Here is a 23,765-nt window from a genome sequence, read left to right as displayed (position 1 = left end):
TAAGTTAGCCATAAAAACGTTGGCGTACTGTGGGGCCATGCGGGTACCCATCGCAGTGCCGCTGATTTGAAGGTATACATTGTCCCCAAATGTGAAATAGTTATGGGTGAGGACAAAGTCACAAAAGTTCAGCCACCAGGTTAGCCGTGACATTATCGGGGATACTGTTCCTGACGGCTTGTAGTCCATCTTTGTGTGGAATGTTGGTGTAGAGGGCTTCTACATCCATAGTAGCCAGGATGGTGTTTTCAGAAAGATCACCGATGGATTGTAGTTTCCTCAGGAAGTCAGTGGTGTCTCGAAGATAGCTGGGAGTGCTGGTAGCGTAGGGCCTGAGGAGGGAGTCTACATAGCCAGACAATCCTGCTGTCAGGGTGCTAATGCCCGAGATGATGGGGCATCCAGGATTTCCAGGTTTATGGATCTTGGGTAGCAGATAAAATACCCCAGGTCAGGGTTCCAGGTGTGTATCTGTGTGGATTTGTTCTTGTGCTTTTTCAGGGAATTTCTTGAGCAAATGGTGTAGTTTCTTTTGGTAACCCTCAGTGGGATCAGAAGGTAATGGCTTGTAGAAAGTGGTGTTGGAGAACTGCCTAGCAGCCTCTTGTTCATATTCCGACCTATTCATGATGACGACAGCACCTCCTTTGTCCTTTTTGATTATGATGTCAGAGTTGTTTCTGAGGCTGTGGATGGCACTGTGTTCTGCACGGCTGAGGTTATGGGGCAAGTGATGCTGCTTTTCCACAATTTCAGCCCGTGCACGTCGGCGGAAGCACTCTATGTAGAAGTCCAGTCTGTTGTTTCGACCTTCAGGAGAAGTCCACTCAGAATCCTTCTTTTTGTAGTCTTGGTAGGAAGGTCTCTGTGGGTTAGTATGTTGTTCAGAGGTGTGTTGGAAATATTCCTTGAGTCGGAGGCGTCGAAAATAGGATTCTAGGTCACCACAGAACTGTATCATGTTCGTGGGGGTGGAGGGGCAGAAGGAGAGGCCCCGAGATAGGACAGATTCTTCTGCGGGGCTAAGAGTAGAATTGGATAGATTAACAATATTGCTGGGTGGGTTAAGGGAACCACTGTTGTGGCCCCTTGTGGCATGTAGTAGTTTAGATAGTTTAGTGTCCTTTTTCTTTTGTAGAGAAGCAAAGTGTGTGTTGTAAATGGCTTGTCTAGTTTTTGTAAAGTCCAGCCATGAGGAAGTTTGTGTGGAAGGTTGGTTTTTTATGAGAGTATCCAGTTTTGAGAGCTCATTCTTAATCTTTTTCTGTTGCTATAGAGAATGTTGATCAGGTGGTTCTGCAGTTTCTATGAGAGCCTGTGGCACAAGCTGTCAGCATAGTCTGTGTGGTATGTAGATTGTAATGGATTTTTTACCTTCAGTCCTTTTGGTATGATGTCCATCTGTTTGCATTTGGAAAGGAAGATGATGTCTGTATCTGTATGAGTTTTTTCATGAAGTTGATAGATTTCCACTCCGTACGGCTAAATTCATTGCCTTGCATAATGACAGGTTTCAGAGTAGCAGCCGTGTTAGTCTGTATTCACAAAAAGAAAAGGAATACTTGTGGCACCTTAGAGACTAACAAATTTATTTGAGCATAAGCTTTCGTGAGCTACAGCTCACTTCATCGGATGCATTCAGTGGAAAATACAGTGGGGAGATTTATATACACAGAGAACATGAAACAATGGGTGTTACCATACACACTGTAACGCGGGTGATCACTTAAGGTGAGCTGTTACCAGCAGGAGAGCGGTGGTGGGAGGTGGGAACCTTTTGTAGTGATAATCAAGGTGGGCCATTTCCAGCAGTTGACAAGAACGTCTGAGGAACAGTGGGGGGGGGAGGGGGAAATAAACATGGGGAAATAGTTTTACTTTGTGTAATGACCCATCCACTCCCAGTCTCTATCCCAGCCTGTTAAAACAAACCCCAGACTTCTGGGTAATAACTTGAAGTCCACTGTTGACTTTTCTCTACATACAGCATGTAATGCATTAAATTTATCCTCAGTGAAGTGCCACTGACTCCAATGGATTTATATCAGGGACAAATTTGCCCCATTGGGTGTTGCTTTCAGCAAAGCTGTTTTCACTGTGGGAGTTGCAGTGTATTTGTATGCCCAGGGTTTGTACTTCCCTCGACTTCTCACCCACAAGGGTGAGAATACCCCTGTGCCCACTTCAGTGACAGAACAAAACCTATCAACTTCAGCGAGATGTTGGGACAGGATTCTTAAAGGGATACTGCCAAGCATGACATTTTTGGGGAGGGTGGAAAACCCCCCACACCTTTCTTTCCCTCCACCACAAGTTATTTAGAGTGGTTATTTTGTCACTTGAAATAGCTATAAAACCCATGTATGATGTTTGTTTGCCTTCTGCGTTTCAGTCAGCTTGGGGAAAAACTAGATAGCTTCATTTTTCTGATTCTCCTGCACAATGCCAGAGTGCCTTGTGGTCCACAGTATGTGAGCAATCAAAGCAAAAGTGGTCTTCTCCACTGAATGTAAAACTTACTTATAAAAAACATTTTTCTTCATATTAGATTTCCCAACTTCAGAGCATCTCTTCAGCATTTAATAACTGATAAGGCCCTGAGCCTGAATTCAATTTTCACAGACCGACCCTTGAGCCCAAGTGACACGCCACTGGAGTCAATGGCTCTACATGGGTCCTAATCCTGCAATTGGCTAACTTTGAGCATCAATTAACATGGACAAAGTTCCCTTTGGGAAATGCATTTGTGGATTTAGTTCACTGTTAGTTGGCAGCCACATATGGACACTGGGGTTGATCTGCAGAGATTTTTTTAAATAACGATGGACTAAATGCACTAACCCAGCCTTGCAAAGCTGCTCTGAAGATTTACGAGCCCAGGAACAAGGTTTGCTCCCCCACCCTTTGCTGTGAAGATTGATGATAATGAAGATATTGATATGTCACTCACCCATCCAAAAAACTTATTACTGTCTGGGTGACCACAATGTTGGAAGGCTGCATAGAGCTCCTCACCCTATCTCGTTTGCTAGAGCAATAAACTTAAAGTATGTATTGCATCCCCCCTCAGCGGCTATTAGCCTCACTGCTGTTGCCATATAATATTTCCTTTAGCTAGTGGTGTCTAGAGGTGTGTGCCGTGGCATCAAAGGTCCCATGCTCAAGTGCTGCTGCTGACCTATGGGTGTGGGCAATTACTCTAGCACATAAAACAAAGGTGTGGTCTTGAAGAGCTATGGTGTTAATATAGTTCCAAAAACCATCTGCTTAAGAATCCTGCTCTAGTTAAATGTCACAATCCCAAGATGTTCTTTTATGGCACAGCATTTTTATCTCCAAGAATAGGACAATTATAGACACCAAAGGAAAGAATTATTTGCTTGTCTTTTTTGTAGAAATTGCTGAAAACAGCATTTCCCAAGAGCATCATAGGCATGCACTCGATTGGTGCCTCCAATGCATTGTACTGACGACTGTACGGGGTATTCTTAGCTCAGCTTTGGAAGAATGTAGTGTTTGTCGTCAGTCCCTGTCCTGCTGTGTAGTATTTATGGAAAGTTTCTGGGATCCTGGAGCCATTTTCTGGATAGTATTACAGCCTGCGATTCGAAATCTGCTGCCCCTGTTAGCTACGAAGAAACAGACTCCCACTCCTAGCTTCAGCAGCATTCCTATGCATCATAGATCTTTGTTGCCATTCCTTTCTCCTATTCTTAGCTTCTAGGGCTATTTGTAGAGACAGTGATTCACAAAACAAAGCTAATTATGTATGCAGATCTATGGGAAAAAATGAAGCCTATAAACAAGCACTTATCTGAATCTGTTTAAGTGCTTAAAAATATGGAATGGTTAGACTTTTCAGAAGAGTGATGACAAACGTAACCCTTAAGAAGCAAGTTTAGCCTTAAGGGGCTGTCATTTGAAGACTGTCTATTTTCCACGGTGGGTCTGGCCACTGGGGATTACTGTGGCAGGGAAGAGGTAGCCTCTTGGTGCTAGAAACTGAGGACGGGCCAGGATTCAGAATTCTGACTGGTCCTCTTCCTTCTCTCCTTCACTACAGTTGGCCCGCCTTCCTTTGCTGCCAGTTCCTGAGTCAGTCTTAAGGGTAAGGGCCAACCTAGGGAAAAGACAGTACTGACTGGAGAACAACCTATACAAAATCGTGGAAAATTCTGCATGGATTAGCAGAGTGGCAGGTGGAGAGGAGAAAAACCCAGAGGAATTTATAATCCTTTGAGGGCAGATAAGGGTTAAGGTAGGTTAGGTCGTATCTTGTGCCTTGAGACCACAATACCAGTCTCCCCCCTCCGGAGCCCCAGCCCAAACCAAGTATCAGCCAAAATGTTGTACCACAGTGATTGTACTTGCTCGTATGCAGGGGAGAACGGGGTGTTTCTTCTGCATACAGTGAGTTGTCGCTCTGAGGCTTGAGGTCGATGTCTCACAGATGGCACCTTGTATCACACAGAACTTGGTGGCACTAGTCCCATCTGTGTTTGGGTTTTTTTCCCCTCTCTCTCCAGCTCAAACACAACAAAGCTTTTGTCCATTCACCCGGCACAGTATAGTCCCTTAACTGTCAGGCTGTGAGCAGATGTCCCCTACCCAGGGTCATCCACAGATAGTCTGAACTGTCACTCCATGGCTAGCTTCCTTTGCAGCTGGGAAGGGAGAGTAGATTTATGTACTCCAGTCCCTACTTCACACAATGACACTTTGCTCCTAGACTCGAGGAAGCGATGCACAGGCAGGGCCAAGGCCAGACTGTGCTCACCTAGCCAAGTGATGGGATGCTGTCCCAAGCGTACAGGAGTCTGCAAACCTGTGCAGTTTTTTGGAGGAGTTTTCCCTGGGTGCCCTACAAAGTGCTCCACAAAGCAGCTGTGGAGTTCTGTTAAGAGGGAAGAGTTTGTGGGGAGTTTATCACTGTCTTTTACACTGTGCTAAACACTAGAACTGGTTGGAAAGAATTAGGGGAGGAGTCTTTCCCCTGTGGAAAAAGTTTGACTTTTTTTTCCCAATCAAAAGGTAAAAATTGGAACTGTCCATTTAGGAATTGCCATCATAGTGCCTCTTGGAAGTTGTAGTTCATGCTCCCATTCTCCTCTGGATGCTGGCCTCAGTGATATGACTGCATCTCCCACGATATGCCAGTGTGTCCCCTTTTAGGGAAGTTTCCACACCCCTACCTTTAATTTCAGTTAGATGGATGTAGGTTTTGCAGTTGCCAAATGCTGTTAAACCATGTTGTATCCCAGAATTGGCTGCATTTCACTGGTGTGTGCACTGATTCCTGCATATCTACTTGGAGACAAGAGACTGTTGTTACTCTGAACACTGGAGTGAACAAAGCATCTAAGGCCATCTACATTACAAGAATGGACTCTGGGGACCTAGTTACAACAGATGCAACTTAGTGTAGACAGGACCCAGCAGCATCTCCACAAGTGGGATAAAAGCCCGGACAGCAGAAGAGCTGCAAACCAGCTCCCTTTGACAGAAGAAAATATTTTTTTCAGCCATACTGGCAACCGAGCCCCACGCTGGCAGCTCCTCTGGCACGGCTATACCATCCCCAGCCCTGCTATGTAGCTGCATCTCCTGAGTCCTGTCCAGGGTCTGTACAGCAGCCCCGCTGGGGACTGGGCTCGGGAGGGGGGCGGGGGGAGTGGTACAGCTGCGCCAGAGGAGCTGTCGGCATGGGGTTCTGCTCCTTTCGCCGCTGCGGTTCCCAGGATCGCCCTGAACCGCAGGCTTCTCTTGGGAACCGCGGGCCGAAGGAGCAGAACATGGGACTGCTGGGTGGCCTCACGCCGGTAGCTCCTCTGGTGTGGCTGTGCCACCCCCAGCCTCACCTCCCAGCCCTGTCCTCCGGTGGGGCTGCTGTACAGACCCCGGACAGGACTCAGGAGACACAGCTGTGTGGAAGCCCCATCCGGCAGCCCCATGTTCTGCTGCTCCGTGTCTTTCCGGTACGCCGTACAGGCTGTAAATAACTTCTTGGTACAGCAAACTGTACTGCCCTACTTGCACCACTGGTGGGCTGTACCGGCAAAAGTGCAAGAATCACACATGACACAAACATGCCCGGAAGTGTCCTTCACTAAGCATGACCCCTGTGCATTCTTTACAGTAAACCTTGAATGACCAAGCTTGACATCAGCTATGCCTGATGTTGCAACAAAAGTAAAAAACAAAAAAACTCCCCTCTGTTTTGGCCAAGGACACCCAAGCAACCCTATCTCTTATGAAAGGTCTTTCAAACTTTTATCTCTCTGTGCAGGAGAGATAAGGGCCTCAGTTTGAGGTTTCACTTAAGAGATCATCAACTAGATGGAATTCAGTTTCTCTGCCTTGGAAGGCTGCCTCTGAAAGCCCAAACCTGAGATTCCAGGGCATTTCAAACCCAATCCCTAGGCAACTGAGCCACCCAAGTCATTCTGCATTATCTTGTAGGGCATCCCCTGGATTACATTATGTAAGATTGGCAGGCACTCAGGAGGTCTTCACATAAAGCGGAACATGTTGCTGTAAGTGCCTTTTGTTAACTACTTCCCCCTTCTATTCATTGTGGAGGTTCATAGATGGGGATAGGGAGCAGGAAATGAAAGGAACCTGCTCACCCATAAAGTAGTAACTAATGGTGTCTGCTAACGGTGGGCATGTCTTCACGGCAGAAGTAACCCTGATGGCTGACACCTGGTTATCTGAGCTTAGGTGTGAGCAGCCACACTGCAAGGTTCTACCCAGGTTACCAGTACTGCACTCCCCCATGTGTCATTAGGACTCCTGGGAGCAGGGCTGATGAAAGGGGGACAACTTTACTAGGGCTCCAAGCTAAACCACCCCCCGCGAACATCTCAGTCTGTGTAAATAAAGTGGGGGAAGTGGGCCCCAGATTTCTCTTGATGGGCCTGCCTGGGGGCATATCCCATGGGTCTTTGCACTACAATAAGCTTAGCAGCTGAATTCCTGGTGAATTGTCAGATAACTATTCTGTTTGTCTGGGCCCGGGTGAAATTGTGGAAGGCTCTGGAGGACAATCATAACTTAAGTGATTTAATTTGTGTCCTCAATGCTAAGTGGTCCAGTTAGTAGCCTAAGTGAAAGCAGCGCCTAGGTTTTAGTTTACAGCTCCAGCTGGGCCAAAAGCACCACCAAACCTGGGCAAGAGGATGGTGTGTGGGGTAGGAGGAGGGCTCAGCAGCAATCATAACTTAAGTGATTTAATTTGTGTCCTCAATGCTAAGTGGTCCAGTTACCAGCCTAAGTGGAAGCAGCACCTAGGTTTTAGTTTACAGCTCCAGCTGGGCCAAAAGCACCACCAAACCTGGGCAAGAGGATGGTGTGTGGGGAAGGAGGAGGGCTCAGCAGCAACTCCCAGGTTTACTTTGCAGTGAAGACAAACCTTGTGTGTGTAGAAGTGGCCGTACTAGTGCCCCATCTTCTCTCCTTGTGTTTATTTTGCTTTAGGCTCAGGTAATTGTAACAAACCATATGGGTCTAAGTCCTTCAGGCAAGGAGCTGAGACCTACTCCCCAGGGAGGATTCCCTGACTCTATGGGGAAAAGGAGCAAGTGGAGGACCTTAAAAAACAAGTGTTAAAAACTCTAAGCTGGACAAAAAGTGGGGCAGCATCAAAATCCCCTCACCAGCTGCATCACCAGGGTTTTTAAGAGCCCCTTTACAGACAAACTGAGGAAACAATTTGCAGCTCTTTCTTTAGCATCCAGAGGTTCAGAATAAAACCCTTGGTTAGGGAGCAAGGCGGGGCACAGTCACTTTAAGACACAAGTAGCATGTTACTACTATCCCATCTTCCCAAAAGGTGGAACAGGTCGACAGCAATTTCTGAGGGTGTTGCTTAATTGGTGTCAGTATGGGCAGGTTCCATAAGAATAAGCCAAAGGCCTCCCCATTTTCCTTTTGCCTTGAGCCAGGCTGGTGACTATCCTCACACAACCATTATTTCATACTAGCAAGACCCCCATCAAACCAGTCTACAATTAACACCATGGGGGCCAATCATCAGCTGGTTTAAGTCAGGAGAGCTCCATTGAAGTCAGTGGCACTATACTGATTACAACAGGTGGAGATTTGGCCCAGATTCTGCATTCCCATTAGTAAGAACCTCTTGTGCCCTTACTGAATCGGTCTTCCACTGGACATACTGACTGGTTTGTTGTTCCAGAATTGCTCGAAACATGATTGCCTACACAGGTGTTATTGTAGGGTTGCTCTGGCAAGCACTGGGCTACTGATAATTATTAAACACTTAAGACATCGTTCCATGGCCTTTAACAACAGATAAGGACAAACAATTTTGGAGCCTACCAGACCTAATTGTAGCTGCCTAGCTGGTAAAGGCAATAGCTTCAGGAATATAGAGTCTTAGATAGTGGTCTAAAGCAGGGTTCGGGACCAAGAGTTTTAGTGTCCAGCTCTGCCAAACTCACTGTGTAACTTTGGACATCCAACTTAACCTATTTGTGCCTTGTACCCCCCACTCCCCAAACTGAGAAATAGGGATACCACTTCCTGCTTGAAGGGTTGAACATCAGTTAAAGTCTAGACTCTAGAGGTTGCTGTTTGTTTTGTTTTTTGTTTTTTTTGTTTTGGGGGGGGGGATGAGATTTCCATTATACACTCAGATGGCCTAGTTTATAACTCAGCCCTAAAATTCACACAGGCAAGAAACTTGCTATCTTGGGGGGCAAATCTCTGAGCAAAATGCAGACTTTAGAGCAACAAAAGAGAAGGTCTGTGCTTTCGAACATTCTTCCATTCTAGGATCTCAGAAAACTCCTAGGTTCTTTAAACCAGAATGCTTTGGGCTATTCGTCTGGTGATTCCAGACAGGCCGTGTAGATCTGTGTTGCATCTTACAAAAACCTGGATAAGATTACCCCTTCACCATGGTATCGAAGTGCATTTAGTTTTTATTCCAGTGACGGACTGGTTTTAGACGCATTTCACATGGCGGCAAATTATAAGACAAAAGACTGCCTCTACTTTAGGCCCCGATTCAGCAATGTTTAAGCCCCTCATTAGCTTTACGAATATGCTCAAGTCCATCCCTATTTAGCAAAATGCTTCAGCCCATGTTTAAGTTCTGCTGAAGCCAATGAACATGCTTCTGTGCTTCGCGGAAGTAGGGCTCTTGTAAATTAACTCGTAGAGGACCACCAGACTCCTCCTCTTCACAGGCTCGACCAGCTCTCCATCCCCCTCTTCCTCTTGCAGGACCAGTCAGTGTGCAGTAGATTGCAGAATAGGCTAGACATTAAGTCTGCATGTTGTTCTGCAGCAAACATCAATTAAAAAAAAAACAACTTATGGCTGCAATTCAATATGGGACAACTGCCAAGGGAAGTCCACGTGTAGGCCTAAAACATTGTCAGTGACCTTATAACTTAGGCCACATTCACAAGCAGTGCAATTTAAGGACACAGCAACCCCCGTGGCCCTGGTTATCAACCAAATTCAACCCCAGTGTAACACCTCTGAAAGTAATGGAGATACACCAGGGATCAGTTTGGACTTACAAGTTACTCATGTACAACATGTTGTTTAACAGTGAAGGTGGCTCAAGATAAACAGCCAGCAACATAAGCAGAAAGAACCTAAGCAACCAACAGTTACGTTCTGTTGTAGTCAACAAAACACCAAACCTGTGACAATTTATAGAAGGCATGACCAGGTCCTCATCCTGCTTAAACCAACTGAGGATCTGGCCCATAACCCTTAACCAAGCCTTTCAGCATATTTGTTTTAGATCTCCTTCTCTCCTGATCGGTTTTGTTAATTAGAAGGAAAAATCTTGTGATAGAGATAATTCTCTCACACACATCTATCCACCACTAGGGTTGCCAATCCTCCAGGATTGTCCTGGAATCTCCAGGAATGAAAGATTATTATATGATGAAGCCTCCAGGAATACATTCAACCTAAACTGGCAACCCTACATGTCACATCGGGCCACAGATTGGGCTGTGTTAGTTCTAAACTTTCTGTACAACTTGCTCACATGACAGAGGACATGCAAAAAGACATGATAAAGTTTCAGTGCTATATTGCTAGAAGGCAGGGCACAGTTCCATGGTAAAATTCAACTGACTTCTGCTCTTGGCAATATGTGCCTTTAGCAAATATAGACACATTCATGAGCATTCAGATGACTTGCTGATGGAATCTAGTACCTGCCATGCTGTAAAGAGGAGCCACCTGCATTAAGATATTGTAACAAAACCATGGCAACTCAGGAATGATCACTTAGATCTTCCAATGCTGCTGTTGATGGGACTTTAGATCCTCCTGCTGCAAAAGCAAGCTGCACTAAGGCTTGGTCTACCCTGCACACTTTTGTCAGTATAACTACGTCCACTCTCCCACCCCACAAGGGACACAACTATACTGACCAAACTCCCCATGTAGGCAGTGGTACATCGCCAGGTGGGCACTGCCCATTGAAATAGCTATCGCCTCTCAGGGAGGTGGAACACCTACACCCATGGGAGAAGCATTAGATAGAGTAGTCATCAAGCTCTACTGCAACATGTATGTGTAAACAAGCCCTAAAGCAGGGTTGGATTAAAGCAATCTGGCATCCTAGGCACACCCCTTGCCACATCCCTGTTTTGGCTCCTACTCGTAAGCCATCTGATGGGTTGGTGGGATGGGGTGGGCAGGTTGCCACATCATCTCCTCTGGGGCCATGCTGGGTCTCCCTGGACCACCCAGGCATCAGGGAGTTCGGGTCTGTCCTGAAGGAGGGGGAATTTGTGCCCTAGCCACCCAGAGGCCTGTGTGGTGTGTGAGGGCTCTGGCCAATACCAAGCTAGCAGAGCCAGGATGGAGTGGTGGCAACAAGGGACCCCTGGAAAAACCCCAACACCACCAATGAAGGTCACTTCATTCTCTGCTGGGGCAGCGTTGTTAGGGCTCCTTAGAGCAGCACGTCTGGAATCAACACCGTGGAGACACATAGGGTAGGACACACCTCAGAGCTTTTTTCCAGGCTTCCGGCGAAGTCAAGCAGACAGCTCTGCATCCGTTACGCTCAGGTTGTGTTTTCAGGCTTGTCTTCGCCTCCATGAGAACTAGTCATTTTCTCCTTTCACCTGAAAGCCGGGAGTCAGACATTGCCCAACTCCATGGCACTCTGCATTGCCTTGTGCCTCAACCCAGCTCTGCATCAAGGAGCTGGACAGGGGATAGCATGCAGATCACCGTTCTCAGACTAACTACAGACATCTCTGTGCCTGGTGGGCAAGATGCTTCCAGGCTGTGTCCTTGGTCCTCTCAGCCTCTCTCCCACTCTGGCAGGGCCTCCTTCACTTTGCTGGCTGATATAGCCACTGCATGTGGAGGAGGAGTTGAGGAGCCACTGCTCCTTTCCCTGGGTGTGTGGGTGCAGAGCCATGCTGAGGAGCAGCCAGGAGCCACTGAGGAAAGAGCCAAAGGAGAAGGGAAACCAGAGTGAGGAGAGGTGACTGGATGGGAAAGACTGAGGCTAAAGGCTAAATAGGAAAGGAGAAGAGAATGAGACATTTTTTAGGGGAGGTCCTGGAGAAAGATGCACTTCCCTCTTTCCCTGCACTAAGCTGGATGGAGGGAAAGAGAGAGGAGTGAAAGAAAACCAAACACTAGCTACTGAAAATAGCGCAGGAAGGACGCACCATGGTAGGTGTAGAAGGAAGGAGTGGGGTGAAGGCTGGGAAAGCAGATATAATGCAGGATACAGAGTAAGCTCAGTTTAAAACAAATTATTCAGTAATCACTCAGCAATGTGATATTAGACCCAGGGCAGGTGGAACTGCAGACAGCATGTGGTGCTATCTGCCTCTGGAGTATAGCAGATTGGAACAATGGCACGTTACAAAAATGAGAGTCCAGGGAGCAGCTTACAAGCTTTATTTCGTCCTGCCTCCTACACCCTGCAACTTACTAATATACTTGTGGCTGGGCTCCTTGGACCTGCCTGTGTCCCAATGACTCACCATGGGGCTGGCAGCTGCCCCTCCGATTTTCTGACGGGAAGCAGGAGTGCTACAGGCCTGTCCCAAGAAGGGGAGAGACCTCTTAAGTCAAGTCTCTTTTGGGGCCTGACCCTTTGCCCATTGATGTTAATGGTGCAAGATCATACCCAGGCGGCTGCAGGGGTCTGCCACACGCCCCTAGAAGTCAGGGGAAGACTCCCATTGATTTCAGAGGCTTTGGATCAGGCTCTAAGTCTGTGTGCGCTCAAAAGCAAGGAACCAGCAACCCAAAGCAGGTGGCTTCTCTGAAGGTGGATAAATGCAGGTAGCATTGAAGCCTGGTTAAAGCAACAACTGCCTGAACTGACAGCACTAGTAACTGACTAAGCATTAAGCTCTTAGACTTTCTGGGGCCAGTGTGAGGGCACTGGGGTGTAATCAGAGGCAATGTTCTAGACACCCTGCCCCCCAAGCCAATGTTCACACTGCAGAACCACTATGGGGAGACCTATAAGAACAGACAAAGGGTGCTGGATTTTTCCACCACTCTTCGGTTGGAAGGAGCCAGTCTCATGAACAAGCTGGATTCATAGGTGTCCAGCGTCAGTCTAGTCCGCTCAGAAGCGTGGAGGCCTCACAAGCCAAAATGCAATAGGTTGGTCTTATTTCCACTCTGAGCAGCTTGGCATGTTCCCTTTCAAAGGCTGGTTATGTGCCAGCTCTGAAGTCCACAGGAGCCCACCATGAACAGCCTCTGTCCTCTGTATCAGGTCAGAATGTGTCAGTTCCTTGCCTCTCATGGAAGTGGCTTCCCCTCCTCCCCCAGCCAGGACAAGCCCTGTGGGAGAGCCACGTTCAGCTGCATCCCACTCTGCTCAGGAAGTGGGAAGCCAAGGCCTCTATATAATGTGAAACATAGATCTTATTCCAACCATCCCTATGCCCTTCAGAGGAGCTCTGTGCTCCAGACAGGTGCCAACTGCATTACCCAAGGTTGCTACTTCCAGCTCAGTCCACACCCTGGCACGAACACAGCTCCTCCCTCCATCGCCTTTTCCAGGGTCACTAAGTAATGGTGTCAGGAGGGAGTTGCTGACTGGACTAGGGGCTTAAAATCCTTCACTACCCTTAATAAGGGCCAGCTGGGCTTGTTGTAAACAATTTCAAAGGCTGGGATAGAGCAGGTTTTAAAGAGACTCAGGCACAGAGAAGAGTCATTTCACTTACCAACATCCTTTCCTCCCAGCCCCCCTCATTGCTGATCTGAGCCGTCAACAACTGTCACTTCTGATCCAGAACAATGCTCTGCAGTTATCTAGTGACATCCAGCTTCAGACATGGGGGATGGAGGGGGAATTCATCCCAGGGCAGAGGGCCCATACAAGCAACAAGTCACTGCTTACCCCCCCGCCCCATGTTGAGGCCTGTTCTGGTGCAGGTTTCACTCTTGAGAGGGAGGTCACTTCTTCCCCCCCCGCCCCCACTTTACAGATGGGGATATGTGTGTGTGTGGTGCCAGGGGTGGGGGGGTTATGCCAATATTTTCAGAAGTGGCCATTGATTTGGGGCATCTGAGTTCCTGAGTGCTCAGCCTGTGCCCCCTGGGAGGTGGTTTGCAGAGCTGTGGAGCACCCACAACTCCTCTTGAAGTCAATGGGAGCTAAAGGGGCTGAGAACCTCTGCAAATCAAGCCCAAACTGTGTCTTAACACCCAACACCTGAGCTGCTCCCCCAGAATCTCCCCCCCTTTGGAGGACTCAGCAATAAGTGATTTTCCCAAGGTTGCACAGAACCAAGCTCTCCTGACTCATGGACCAATGCGTTCACTGCTGAGCCATCCTTTGCTGTCCCTGCAGTCCCTGCCCAGTTCACCTACCAATGCCATGTGCCTCTGTATGTGGTCATGATGATTGCTTACCTCACAGTGCTGCACTCTCTGGGCATTCATTATGCCCCCATCATGTTCATATAAAGCACCAGCAGACACTTGACTGAAGGGTTTAAGAGGCAGGAGATGGCTCATTGTAAACAAGGAAGTGTTTCTCTTCGGGCTGAATCTTGCCATTGTTCCATGGAAACCCTATGAAGGCAGCAAGAGTTTGTGGGATCAGCCACCAGTGATGGGGAAAGCCAGGAAGACACCAATTCAGGGACATCTGGGTCAAGTATTAATCTATTTCTGAACGGTTGCCAGAGCGAGATAGTGGTTCTTCCATCGGCCTGGGAATGAGAGCTGGGTTCTCTAAGGCTAAGTCCCTGTACGAAGCTGGGTTGGCACTTTCTGTCTCGGCCTCACAATTCCCTTTTATAGGTTTGGTAGATGCACGCTTCTGAAGGACTGTACTGTCTGCATTTGCAGAGTAAACTCATAGAGGGCTAATACTGGGGCTGATCCTGCAGCATGAGCTCATGGGAGTAATCCCGTAAATGTCTGGGCCTATTCTGGATAGAGCTCCATGCAAGGAATGTTATATGGATTCTCTTCCTCTCAGTACATGGAGGGACTCCACAATTTAAATGAGACGCTCTAATGGTTTGTAACATGCAGAGAGGACTGCTACAGGAACTCTAACAGGAACAGCTTGAGTGCATGTGTATTGAGATCAGGAACTAAGGAAGACCAAACATGTAGAACCAGGCATGTGATGGTTGGAGATACCAGCAGCTTTGTAGTTGAGAGCAGATGGCCCTCTTCTCATAGGGAGAATGGCATTGTTACCGGAGTGATGCGACCCTCCGTCTTCCCTAGCTCTACAACCCCACGTATCAAATTCTGTAAGACTTCATGCACAACTTTTTTCTAATTGAAAGCTGAGTTCCACCCATCTCTTGTGTCCTCTCCACATCGCCTGCATAGCCGTTCCCATCAAGGTGTTTACATGCCATATCGATTAGCTTTGATGCTGCCAGTTACACAGTGTTCTCCAGCCTTTCATAAACAACGGAGCAAGTCATTAAAGTGCTCCATTGTGCTCGTTAAATAGACTGTGCTTAAGCCATGCCCCTATCTTGAAACCAGGCCTGAAGGGCATTTGTAGCCGGTGACGGGAAAGCTTCCTGAATGCTTTTTTAAAATAGTTGAATGCAAAAAAGTCCAGCTTTACTGCAGCACCGGGAATCAAGTGCTCCATGGTCAGCAGTTCAGGTGGTTCATATGACCACATCATGCCTCAGCAGTGTTTTCTGTTCCTCTCTGTTAAGTGTAAGCTGTAAGGTGTCTATCAGGTTATTAAACAGGATGAGGTTTAAAGCCCTAGATTTGCAGAAGGCTGAATGTCAACATTTGTGTTGACACAAACCAGGGAAGTGTCAGGTGGCTTTACACTCAGAATGAGTTTATAGACCAAATGCCCACAAACAGGGATCCGGCCTGAGCCTATGGTGGGGGTCAGGGCAGATTTAAGGGCCAATCTATACTCCAAAGTGGAACCATGTCAAACAGAGAAACCATATTGTAACTGGCTCCCCCAAAGCAATTACATCTGCACTGGAGATTGGTACTACCAGGGCACAGCAGGCCTTTGCAGCAGATAAGAGGAAGCAGAGTGCAGTGGGCTAAATCCTGGCCCATGGCTCTATCCCCTCTGGACACACAGAGAAGATGGAAAGTGGCCCTAACCAGGCAGCTGGACCTTCATAAGAACAGCCACACTGGGTCAGACCAAAGGTCCATCTAGCCTAGTATCCTGTCTTCCAACAGTGGTCAATGCCAAGTGCCTCAAAGGAAATGAACAGAACAGGTCATCACCAAGTGATCCATGTCCTGTCACTCATTCCCAGCTTCTGGCAAACAAAGGCTAGGGACACCATCCCTGCCCATCCTGGCTATCCATTGATGGACCTATCCTCCATGAATTTATCTAGTTCTTTTTTTAATCCTGTTATAGTCTTGGTCTTCACAACATCCTCTGGCAAGGAGTTCCACAGGTTGACTGTGCATTGTGTGAAAAAATACTTCCTTTTGTTTGTTATAAAATGATGGGGAGAAGGTTTAAATATATAGTTGGGATTATGTTTTTCAATGTGCATTACTTTGCATTTATCAATATTGAAATTTCATCTGCCATTTTGTTGCCCAGTCACCCAGTTTTGAGAGATCCTTTTGTAACTCTTCGCAATCTGCCTGGGACTTAACTATCTTGAGTAGTTTTGTATCATCTGCATCCCTTCCCTTGACCTATGGGAGTCCCTGGTGGTATAAAGTTGATGCAGCCACCCATTCCTCACCCCAAGCATAGATTAGTGTGGTGTGACCAGAGAATCCTGCAGTCCAGCAATTCCCCAGCCAGTGGAGCAGTCCCCAGAGGACTATCCCTGCTGGCATAATTTAGAGCAGCCTTTAGGCTGTGTTAAGTTTTCCTGGAGCTTGAACAAGGCCTCAGCCAGGCCCACAATCTGTCCCACTTCAGTTCAAAGCTTGAAGCAGATCAGACTCAGAACACCCTTCCGGCATCTTGCTAGTGGTCTGGTCACTTTCTGCAGAATACAAGAGAAAAAACAGATGGCCCTTATTGAAACACCTCCTAGGTCAGTAGGTCCAGGAGTTTGGATTCCTGGAATGAGCTGGATTCTGGGCACTTAAACCATGTTCACCGAAACCCATGGTCAATGGGTGACTTTTCCAGCAAAGAAAAGGCTACTGAGTGCAGCTAGGGGGAGTTCTGCAAGAACTTCAGAGAACAGCTTGTAGGCCAGACCAGTTACACAAGCACTTGGGCGAAGCAGCCACATGGAGCACTAGGGTACATGATTGGAGTAAGTTCTATTCAGTGGGATCCCTGTTAGAGATCCTTTGTCAGGTAGTCTGCTGTACCCTATGTTACTTGATTTACTGTACCTGGGAGAGGTGTACATACATGGGTCTATACCTGGGACTCAGCCTAAGGCTCTGTGGCCACAGCATTTGCCTGAGAGCTGTGCTTCAGTCTCTCAGCTTCGTTATGTTTCTAGCCCTCATAGTTGAGAGGAAAGCCTTGAAAGCATGAACTGAGCGTAACTGGTGCAATATTATCTTTCTGAGCCTGCAAGATTCACCACAATGACCTAGAAGTCAGTGTATAAAAATCCACATTAGATTTTTTTTTTTAAAAAAGAGATGAGGCTAGTCTAAAACAAGTTGAATTTACTAACACAAGAGGTCCTGCCTTCTTCATTTCCATGCTTAGTTCATTAAGCCTCTGTCTGTAAATATTTAGATGAAGTGTTGCAGAATTTCATAGAATCATAGAATCATAGAATATAGGGTTGGAAGGGACCCCAGAAGGTCATCTAGTCCAACCCCCTGCTCAAAGCAGGACCAAGTCCCAGTTAAATCATCCCAGCCAGGGCTTTGTCAAGCCTGACCTTAAAAACCTCTAAGGAAGGAGATTCTACCACCTCCCTAGGTAACGCATTCCAGTGTTTCACCACCCTCTTAGTGAAAAAGTTTTTCCTAATATCCAATCTAAACCTCCCCCATTGCAACTTGAGACCATTACTCCTCGTTCTGTCATCTGCTACCATTGAGAACAGTCTAGAGCCATCCTCTTTGAAACCCCCTTTCAGGTAGTTGAAAGCAGCTATCAAATCCCCCCTCATTCTTCTCTCTGCAGACTAAACAATCCCAGCTCCCTCAGCTCCTCATAAGTCATGTGCTCTAGACCCCTAATCATTTTTGTTGCCCTTCGTTGTACTCTTTCCAATTTATCCACATCCTTCCTGTAGTGTGGGGCCCAAAACTGGACACAGTACTCCAGATGAGGCCTCACCAGTGTCGAATAGAGGGGAACGATCACGTCCCTCGATCTGCTCGCTATGCCCCTACTTATACAACCCAAAATGCCATTGGCCTTCTTGGCAACAAGGGCACACTGCTGACTCATATCCAGCTTCTCGTCCACTGTCACCCCTAGGTCCTTTTCCGCAGAACTGCTGCCGAGCCATTCGGTCCCTAGTCTGTAGCGGTGCATTGGATTCTTCCATCCTAAGTGCAGGACCCTGCATTTATCCTTATTGAACCTCATTAGATTTCTTTTGGCCCAATCCTCCAATTTGTCTAGGTCCTTCTGTATCCTATCCCTCCCCTCCAGCGTATCTACCACTCCTCCCAGTTTAGTATCATCCGCAAATTTGCTGAGAGTGCAATCCACACCATCCTCCAGATCATTTATGAAGATTTCCAGCCTACCATACCAGAGCATTGCAGAATCCTGGAATCTTGTTACATCTAGCTCATCTCAGACTACCCCGGTACTTACTGCATGCTCGGTGGTTTCATGTGTGCCAATAACCCACCTCTAAGAAAGCACTGCACCCGGCAATATAAAGTCCAGGTCGGTACCATAAACGCCCCCCGATAAATGTACAAACATAACAAACCATGGCCACAGATACACCATTGTTGGTGAGCCTTAAATACAGACCCTTAGCACCACACACTCCAGCCCCTACCACATGAGCTAGAAAGCCAGCTTGTAGGAGAGTCACTGTTCACTGAACCTCATTATGGACCTGATCCAGAGCCCATGAAGGTCAATGGAAGTCTCTCAATGATCTTTGGATCAGGTTGCTTAAGAGGAGAGGCAATGCAGTGGTAGTGGAGGTTGCTCAGGTGAAGGGAGAGCTCACTTGGGATTTGACTATCCAGGAGAGGTCGTAAGCGAGGAACGAGAAAAGCACTGAGCTGCTGCCCAGTTGCTCTTGCAGTCCCAACTCTGGCTGCACATGCTCAGGAAGGGGCTCTGAAGAGCTTCTTCGTGGGCAGGGCAGGCTGTAAGTAACAAGTTTTGGGGCCAGACACTAGCAAGGGACAGGGACACCATCAGGCCAGTGTGTTACACAAAGCTGTTGTGGGATGGCTGGTTACACAATCCAGTTACCACTTCTGTCCCCCAGACCTTTGTGTTAGCAGTTTTTCACTCTGCCTCAGAAGGGATAAGGGCCAGTGCCTCACCTTCACCTGCTTAGAGTACCTGCTTCCCTTCAGATCCACCATCTCCCTCGGCAGAATGGGTGGGTTGGTGCACTTGGATCTCTGGTTATTTCATAAGCTACCCTTCTCAGGGATTGGGAGGTGGGAGGGGCGCAAGAAACAAGAGAGTTCACACAAGGCATAGAAACAAGTTCTGTCACTAGCCTCAGTGGCCTGTCTGGCCCTCTTCACACCCAAATGTCTGTCACCTGAGGGGCACTGGTTTAGTCCTTGGCCCCTCAATGCGAGGACTCCCCATGCCTCAGGGCTGGGCCGCCATTCTGCTTCAGGGCTCAAGAGTCCTTCTAGCCCTCTCCCCTGCCTGAACAGTCCCTCAGCCCTGGATGAGAAGCTCCAACAAGCCACTCTTCAGGCAGGGGTCCCTCACAGCCTTCTCCCTAAGCCTGTAGTGAGTCCACCATCCTTGGCCAGTGTTGTCTACTCACCCCTCCAGGAGGCACAACTGAAGGTGCAGGGGAGTCTGCTCCCTCCCTCTACACCAGGCTCCAGCTCTAAGGCCGTAAATAAGAGAACAGCCATCTACTCCAAGGTCTTCCATCCCCACAAGTGTCCCCTCAGGTCTGCTTCCCACACTGCGCAGGTGGGGCCTCTGTGGCCTTTACTTCAGGCCTTCTTCCCACCACACTTCCCTAAGTCTGCCCCGGACCTTTCCTGGCTAAGCCCCCCTCCTGTTCTGCCCTTAGGTCTCTCTCCATAGAAATGGGGGGAAAGGTAAACCAGGCAGCATTTTTAATAGCAAGAACTGCATCCAGCCCAATCATCAGACCCAGCCAGGTGACCCCACTCCTATGCGGGATTCAGGGAAACCCAGACACAAGGGACCCAATTCCCTTTGAGGGGCAGCTCACCTTATGACAGCCGCCCTCTCAAACCAGAGTCCTCACGTGCACAAACATATGCATGCAAAGCAGGGAAATACACGCAGAACTGTGTCTTGTGGATGCAACTTCAATTTCCCAAAATCTAGCCCGGATGTGGTTTTAAATTAATTTTAATCCCTGTTTTTGTCTCTTCTGAATGTTTTTTCCCATTAATACATCACATCTCCTTTCTGAAGGTCTTCAAGATCTTTACTGACAATAATAAAGTTCCACTCACTCCCCCCTCTGAGTTAGAATTAGTTTCTCCTATCAGTAAAATTGGGATGATAACAAGGCATAATATGGTGAAATGCCCTGCCCAGGACTAGAGGCAGCAGCTGAACAGTGATTGCCTGGCTCTGAACACTATGCTGTAATCACTAGACAATGCTTCCTCCCAGATCTAGAAAGAGACAGACAAACTCAAGTATTCAACATTGGAGTGTAACTCTGTTTATTTGACCTTCTCTTCCCTTTAACGTAATGGAGTTGTCAGAGGTTGTTCTGAAGGAGCCAATTCTATGCTGTGCCCCCAGGAGATGCAGCCACGGGGAAGAGGTGAGGAAAAGGTGTCATTAAGTCATCTTTACACCCTCTGAACTCTGTGGTGTTCAAAGGATTCAAATGACCTTGATATAAGTGAGAGCAGCCCCAACTGTTTAAGTTATTGCAGTCCTTGAGCTGCCTATAGACTGTAGTGCACCCCAGAGTCCCTGGAGCATTACAGGCCTGGCCAAGTCTCATTCCTAAGCTGTTCTCTCACCTTCTTGTGTCTTTCTGTTCAGTTTGTCTCCTCCTAAAACCATCACATGCAAAAAAAAAACAAACCGCCAGGATAGTCCCACAAGTTCTATCAGGACATTGACAAACCATCACTCAGTTCTCTCTGCTTGTGCATTAGACCCTTTCCCCTACCCCCTTTGTCTTGTTTATTTAAATAATAAGCAGCTTGGGGCAGGGACGGGACTACTTTGTTTGTCCTAGTACAATGGGGCATTGATCATGGCTGGTCTCAAGGCACTACCATAATAGACAATATCCCAGGGCTTGGAACAGGGGCATATTGGGACTGCTTATGGCAGGCCAGTTCTTGCCCAGCTACCTGGGACACATTAACTGGCCCTTTGCACTGCCAGAGGAGCAAATCTTGTCTCAGTTGTTCATAGCGTAGCCGAGTCTCTGCTCTACTCTGCTACATAGTTTATTGATTTGGGAAGAATATGTATGACAAGGTTTGTATTACACACCAAGGTTGCTGTAGAACTGGACTATAGCATCGCTGTAACAAACTAGCTCATAGGCTTTTTGTTGGGTTATTTTCTTCTTACTGCACGACTATACGGAATTCTAATTACATACACAAAACCGCATTACAAGAGCGCTATTAAAGTTGCATAACCAAGATTGTAGTAGCTAGGAAATGCCAGGCATTGCCTATGCATTTCCTGTCACCCCCTCATAGCCTGGGAAGGTGCTGCAACTCCCCTGCCTTAGTTTCCCTTCACTCAGAGCTCCTCAAATACTCCATACAGGCCAGAGGTATCAAAACAAAAAGAGTCTCCCTTCTGGGGTCCTCCCCCAGTCAAGGGATCCCACAGCCCTCCACCAGGGGCTGTGCTCTGCTTCAGGCCAGCTTCTTCCAGCTGACCCCTCTATCTTCCTCTACTCCAGCTCCCCCTGGCCCTACACAAGCAGCAGAGACTCACAAAATAAGCTCAAAAGGAAGAGTCCTCACCCAGTGTCTAGCTAGCAGAGCCTCTCATTCCCAAGGGTCCGTGTTCCTGCTCACCAGCAGCAACTCCTCAACTTCACCCACGGAAACCTTCTTCCTCTGTATAGCCATCTGGTAGCCCAAGCCTCTTCCTTATCCACCAGAGGCCTGATCCAGTGTGGTGGCCCACAGGTCACATGACTTGGTTCATTTTCCCGAGCTGGGGAGGAGAGTTGGCTGTGTTACAGGTGGGGATGAGACCCTCTGCCACCCTGACTTCTGAGTACTTGACTTTGCAGCCTTAATAATAGTCTTTTAACTACTTTGTGTGTGAATGTCATTTCCTAGGTGTTTAAAAAAGCAAACTGAAAAATCAGAAAGTCCACCTCATTGACACCCAGATGGGTCATCAGTCATCAGCCACATTGGAACCTTTAGATTCACCACACAGATCTCTGCCACTTGAGCAAATGATAGCAGTAGTAGGTTGTTATCCTTTATATGGAGAAGCAGTAGAGGAGGGTTAGGACACTTTGCCAGGGGGTTTCACAGATATTTGCTGTCAGCAGAGGAAGGGATGAGACTCAAATGTTGGGTTCCAGCCCAGGCTCTGGAGGGGAGTGTGATCTAGTGGGCACAGAACACTTGTCTGTTCCTATCCTCCCCCAAGCTTGACTCCTTCTCTCCTATCCCCTCCTACCTGTCCCTGTCTTGTGTCTCCCCACCCTAGGCTCCTTGTCCTACTCTCATTTTCCTCTCTTCCAGTCCCAGTCTCCGCTCCTCAGACTTTTCATCCCAGTTCTGGTCTTCTTGTCCAGCATGTTCTAGTCCCACCCCTCTGGACTCTCCCTCCTTGTCCCTGCCCCCAGGTCCAGGATCTTTGCCCAACCATTCTCATTCCCCCACTACCTCCCTGGCTTCTTGCCCCCAGTCTCCTTGCCCAGCTAGTCGCAGTTCCTTCCTTCCTGGTTCCTTGTCCAATCGCTCTCTTTCCCTCCTCTGGCCTCCAATCTCCCCCCCGCCACGTTCTCCACCTCCACTGGCTCCCGGTCCCAGTCTCACCCTGCAATCTCAGTGTGCCTCCTCCCAGCCACTCCCATTTCTCCCCCTGTGCCCCAGCTCATCAGCAGATCTGTCTCATCCCCTCCTTCCTCCACCCCGCAGGTTCTCAGTCCCAGACTCCTTGCCAGGCAGTCTGACTCTTTCCTCTGGATCCTTATCCGGTCTCCGTCTCCACCCCACTCCAAGCTCTCTCTTTGATCTCCCCAGCTCCCAGGCCTAGTGTCCTTGCCCAGCCAGACCCAGCCTTCTCGTCTGACTCCCACTCCCAGTTTCCCTCCCACCCCAGGCCCCAGTTTCTCGATCAGCCCTGCCAACCTATATTCAGTCTCCCCCTTTCCCCAACTTCTTGGCCCATCTGCCCCCCGGACGTTGAATGAGGCAGCTTCCTCTTCCACACTGTTCTCTCCTGTCCAAGGTATGAATGCGAATGCAAATGCAATGGAGATGGGCCAGCACGCACATGCTTTTGATTCTGCAAAACCCCTTTGGTTCATTTTCTTTCCAAACCCAGGGTGGCTTGGATGTGGGTCCAATTTATATCAGCCTGCAAAATCTGAGCAAGAGGGTGGTCAGATAAGTGGCTATGCCATCTTTTCTGCACTCCAGCAGGGAAAGGGCTGCTTTGATGGCATGGAGCAATGAAGCACTTTTCCTGCAATCTTTCATTACTCATTGTTCCCAGGGTAGATAAATATTAAATTAAAACTCACCCCATCCAACCACAGGGACCTCATCCTTTAGCACAGCCATTGGTAGAGGTTGTTAGCTCCCAGGCGGCAGCCTATCCCCTGGAGAGAGCAATGGACTAGGAATTGGGAAGTCTGTTCTCACTTCTGTCACTTAGCTGCTCTGTGCCTCAGTTTCCCCAGCTGTGAAATGGGGATAATGATACACAGCTTTGCAAAGTGTTTTGAGGTCTAAATATTTATTAGAGCTGGACAGAACTGGTGGACTGACTCAACACATTTCAGTGAAAAATGGGGAGAACATGGCTATTTGTAATTGCTATTTATTATTCCCTTGTGTGAAGCTACTTCTCTGTCTGCAAAAGAGACATTCAGCCAGTTTAACAATCCTGCTGGCTGAGATTTACAGGCCAGGAGTTGCCTGTCAGTAGATGCCTGCTCCAGGTGTATATATTTAGTGTCTCTCTGTTTCCTCTTGATAAGGAGTGAATTCTG

The 23,765-nt window shown here is 47.9% G+C and overlaps 1 protein-coding gene and 1 long non-coding RNA gene across 4 annotated transcripts in view; one reads left to right on the top strand and one right to left on the bottom strand.

Annotated features, from left to right (window-relative positions):
* Window positions 1-23,765, top strand: part of TP53INP2 (tumor protein p53 inducible nuclear protein 2) — a 57,831-nt gene that overhangs the window by 6,184 nt on the left and 27,882 nt on the right. The window lies entirely within an intron of this gene.
* Window positions 1,992-21,766, bottom strand: LOC122456411. Its single transcript, XR_006275328.1, has 3 exons — window positions 21,547-21,766; window positions 10,914-11,123; window positions 1,992-5,304 (listed from the first exon to the last, which is right to left on the bottom strand). It is a non-coding gene; the product is annotated as an uncharacterized LOC122456411 (long non-coding RNA).

This window comes from Dermochelys coriacea, chromosome 13 (genome assembly GCF_009764565.3).
Source record: "Dermochelys coriacea isolate rDerCor1 chromosome 13, rDerCor1.pri.v4, whole genome shotgun sequence".
Taxonomy (NCBI): domain Eukaryota; kingdom Metazoa; phylum Chordata; order Testudines; family Dermochelyidae; genus Dermochelys; species Dermochelys coriacea.
This window is presented reverse-complemented; position numbering and strand designations above follow the sequence as displayed.